We start from the raw sequence: 4,665 nt of genomic DNA, 5'->3' as shown, positions 1-4,665 counted from the left end.
ATTCAATATAATAAAGAAAAACAATTTGATCTTAAAATGGGCAGAGGACTTGAATAGACATTCTCCCAAGAAGACAGGTACATGAGAAGATTCTCAACATCACTAGTCATCAGGGAAATACAAATCAAACCCACAGAATACCATCTCATAACCACCAGATGGCTATTATCAAAAAGATGAGGAATAAGTGTTGGCGAGGATGTGGAGAAAAGGAAGGAAGCCCTCCCGCACTGTTGTGGATTGGTGCAGCCACGGCGGAAAGCAGTATGGAGGTGCCTCAGAAAATTAAAAATAGAACTACCACATGATCCAGCAATTCCACGCCTGGATATGTAGCCAAAGGAAACAAAACCACAATCTCCAAGAGAAAAATGCACTCCTGTGTTCACTGCAGCATGACTCATAATCCACCAGGTATGGAATCCCCCAAGTGCCCTCCATGCACCCTGAATAAAGAAACTGTGGTACATATATATATCGGAACATTATTCAACCTTAAAAAAGAAGGAAATCCTGCCATTTGAGACAACATAGATGGATGGGCCTTGAGGGCATAATGCTAACTGAAATAAGTCAGAGACAAATACATACTGTATGTTCCCACTGTTAACGTAAAAACATTCAAACCTGTAAAGCATTTTTGTGAGTTTATTTGAGCCAAACTGTCAACAATTGCCGGGAAGCAGAATCTCAAGGGATTGGGATAGTGCTCCGGAGAATGGCGGCTTTTCACCCTGTTTCATACATTACAGTCAAAGGAGGAAGATAGGTGAGTTGCTTGAAATCCATTGGTGAGAGATTAGAGAGGTGGGAGAAAGCAAAAGGGGGCTCTGGGATTGGCTAAAAAGTAAAATGATGGACAAAGGATTCTTTTACTTGAATGGGTACAGGATAGTTAACAGTCAACAATTAACATGATAACAATAACAATGAAGGGATTTGTGTCTCTGTCCTGGCACCCAGGGCATTTGGTTGTGCCCTGAGGGGTCCAGGAAAAAGGGAAGTTACAAGTTACCCTGACATCTCAAGGATGTTATCATAGATGCAAAATGACAACAGGCTCAGTTAAGGTAAAGGTGACCTTGTCAGGGAAGATACCAGCCTAGGAGGTGAGTCCCGCCATAACTGCGTTTAGTTAAAGTTTAATTTCAGACCATCCTTGTGGTTACTTTAGGTCTCTGAGTTTGTAAGGCCGCCATGCAGGCCTCTCCTGAGCTTGTCAGGTCAGCATGTGGCCCCTTTCGCCCACACCACTTATATGTGGAATCCAGAGAACAGATGGGCGGTTGCCAGAGACAGGGTGGGGTGAGCAAAATGGGTGACGGTGGCCAAGCTCCTGTTAAAGATTAATTAGTACTGGAAGGTAAGGCACAGCAGGGTGGCTGCAATGAATAGCACCTGCTGCGTATTTGAAAGTTGCTAAAAGAGTAGATCTTAGTTCTCATCACAAGAAAAAAAATTTGTAACTATGCATGGCGGTGTAGACTTACTGTGTTAATCATTTCACAATATGTACCAATATCAAATCATTATGTTGTATAACTAAAACGGATACAATGTTATACGGCTATTATATCTCAATTTAAAAAGTCTTTCCCTATGCTCAAAGAATTGGCTTCCTACATTTTCTACTTGATCTTTCCGCCCATACTCTGTCTGGAGTAGGCATTTTGTACCTGGTGTGGGTGTTATGGACTGAACAGGGTCCCCTCCCAATCCACATGCAGCCGTAACCACAGAACGTGCCTGTACTTGGACACAAGGCCCTTAAAGAGGTAACTGAGGTGAAATGAGGTCACATGGGCGGGTCCTAATCCAATCGAACGACTGTTCTGATACCAGGAAAGGTGGGCACACACAGGGACATCAGGACGCTCGGCCCAGAGCAACCGCCTGTGAGGAGGCAGCCCTCTGCAGCCGGGCGGGGTCTCAGGGGGAACCAACTGCCTGCACTTGGGTCCTGGCCTTCAGCTGCAGAACCGTGAGAAAATCCGTTTCTGTTGTTTAGGACCCAGTCTGGGGCACTTTGCAATGGACGCCCAGAGAAGTAACACAGTGTAAGGCATAAATTTAATTTTGTAGATAAAAAAGGCCACATGCTAACCTGACTAACTCAGGGAAGACCTGTGTGATGGACTTACAAACTCAAGAGACCTAAAGTAACCACCGAAAATGGTCTGAAATGAAAACATTTAACTAAACAGCAGTTTGTGGTGGGTAGTCATGTCCTAGGCCAGTATCTTCCCTGATAAAGATCAACTTCGATCTTTACTGAGCCTGTTGTCTTTTTGCATCTACGATAACATACCTGAAGAACATCAGGGTAATTTGTAACTTCCCTTTATCCAGACCGCTCAGGGTACAACCAATGGGGCAGGACACCAAGGTTGGAGACCACAAAGTCCCACATTGTTAGTTATCTTGTTAACTAGAGGCCTGGTGCACAAAATTTGTGCATGGGGGAGGGCCTTCCGCCCAGCCTGCACCCTCTCCAATCCGGGACCCCTCGGAGGATGTCCGACTGCTGGTTTAGGCCCGATCTCTGCGGCCTAATAGCTCGCCTGCCTGCCAGCCTGATCGCCCCTAACTGCTCCCCTGCCGTCCTGATTGCCCCTAACTGCACCCCTGCTGGCCTGATTGCCCCTAACCGCCTCTGCCTGCCTGCATGATCTCACCACTAACTGCTCCCCAGCCGGCCTGATCTCGTCCCTAACTGCTTGCTCCCCAGCCGGCCTGATCACCCCTAACTGCCTCTGCCTGGGCCCCACTACCATGGCTTTGTCCAGAAGATGTCCGGTCGATCTGGTCTAGTTAGCATATTACCCTTTTATTAGTACAGATTGTTGGCTGTTAATATTCTGTACCCACTTGTGTAAAAGAATTATGTGTCTATCATTTTACTTTTTATCCAATCTCAGAGGTCCCCCCCTTTGCTTTCTCCTGCCTCCCTAATCTCTCACCATGGATTTCATGTGACCCACTTATGCCTCTTCCTTTGATTGTAATGTGTAAAGCAAGGTGAGAAACCACCATTCTCCTACGTAGCATTTTATAAAGACACTGAGATTCTGCTTCCTGGCAATTGTCCACAGTTTGGCTCAAATAAACTCACAAAAATTCTTTACAGGTTTGAATGTTTTTTACGTGAACGGTTTTTTCAATATGGAAAAACCGGTTGTTTCCAGTGCCATTTACTAACCAGCCCCTCCACCCTGGGCCCCTCCCTCATTTCTCAGCATCCCACACACATGTGGGTGTATGTCCCGGCTCTCTGCCCCTGTGAGAGGACCAAACTCTCCCGACAGCTACAGCTTCATGACCCTCCTGAGGGCTGGGAAAGACAGGCCCCTTCAGTTCTCCTTCCAGTGACCTTGCTGGTTTTGGTCACTTACACTTTCACAGAAAGTTCAAAAATCAGCTTGTCAGCTAAAATAAAAAAATCAGCTTCTCAGGTTCCACTGAAAAATCCCATTGGGACTTTAACTGCATTTGCATCACATCCATAGAACGAAAGAGAATTGGTTTGCAATTAAACATCCGTCTCCGCTGGAAAGTACATTTTCTTTTGTGCTCTATGGACTGCAGTTCCGGTTCTGTCCACATGATGGCACCACCAACCAAAAAATCAAATGTCACAGCCGACCCCATAACACATACACAGGGTCAGTATTGTAGTAAATGCCCAAGGGTTTGGAGGGTAGACCTACATTTCATACGAAACGTTCAACAGCCTGTCCAATTCTTGGTACATTTGGTAAAGATGTATCAAGTAGTATGTGATAATCAAATAAATGAAATAAGGAAAAATATCACAATCTCTTTTTCACAGTCCTTTTACCGTAGGAAACCATAACCAATTATAGATTAAATTCATTACCAAACAAGAGGACAAAGGCACGGTGTGAAATCGGTCTCGAAAGGAAGGCTGCGTTTCCTAAACCAGCGAGCCCAGCACAGGCGGCGAGCAAAGTGCCCCAGGCTGAGGACCTGGTTCCGCCCGGCCCGCCGCTCACGCCCGGGGCTGGGGGAGGTCTTCCCGGGAGACGCCCGAGCGCGCCCGCCGCTCCCACCACCCATTCCCTCCGGTCTGGGGCCCCCTCCTGCTCCACGTCGGGGTGAACAGACAGAAGGTTTAGAAACGTGTCCACAGCATCTGAGATAACAGATGGGCCGCGGGCGGCCTCGGCCTGGGCACCCCCCGGCCGGGAAGGGGCGGTCGCTGGCCGAGCGCGGACCCGGCGGCAGCCTGGCAGACACCTGTGCGCAGTGGCGCCTCCCTCCCCTGGACGCTCCGGACACGGAGAGCGACCTCACCCCCGGCCCCGCGCCCCCGGCTGTGGAGCGGGAACAGCAGGGGGCCCGGGGTTCAGTCGGGCTCTAACCCTGCCCGCCGCCCCGGGGTTCAGAGTGGAACCCGCCGCAGGAGCAGGGACCGGGGTGCCTTGGTGACACCGGGAGCAGGAAGCCCGAGGGGCCCGGGGTGACGCCCTTCCACCGGCGCCGGGCGCGCCCCTTTCCCCCCCCCCGGGAAGCACGTGAGGGCGAACTCCCTGGCAAACCCGAACCCCGGGGGGGAACTTGGCCGTTCACCTGGGGGGGGGGGCCAAGGGGCCAACGGGGGGGGCGGCCCTTTTGGGTTTTAGGAAACGTTCCCCCCAGGGGGGG

Source organism: Myotis lucifugus, unplaced genomic scaffold, assembly GCF_000147115.1.
Source record: "Myotis lucifugus unplaced genomic scaffold, Myoluc2.0 scaffold_919, whole genome shotgun sequence".
NCBI lineage: Eukaryota > Metazoa > Chordata > Mammalia > Chiroptera > Vespertilionidae > Myotis > Myotis lucifugus.
Note: the sequence above shows the minus strand (reverse complement) of the source record.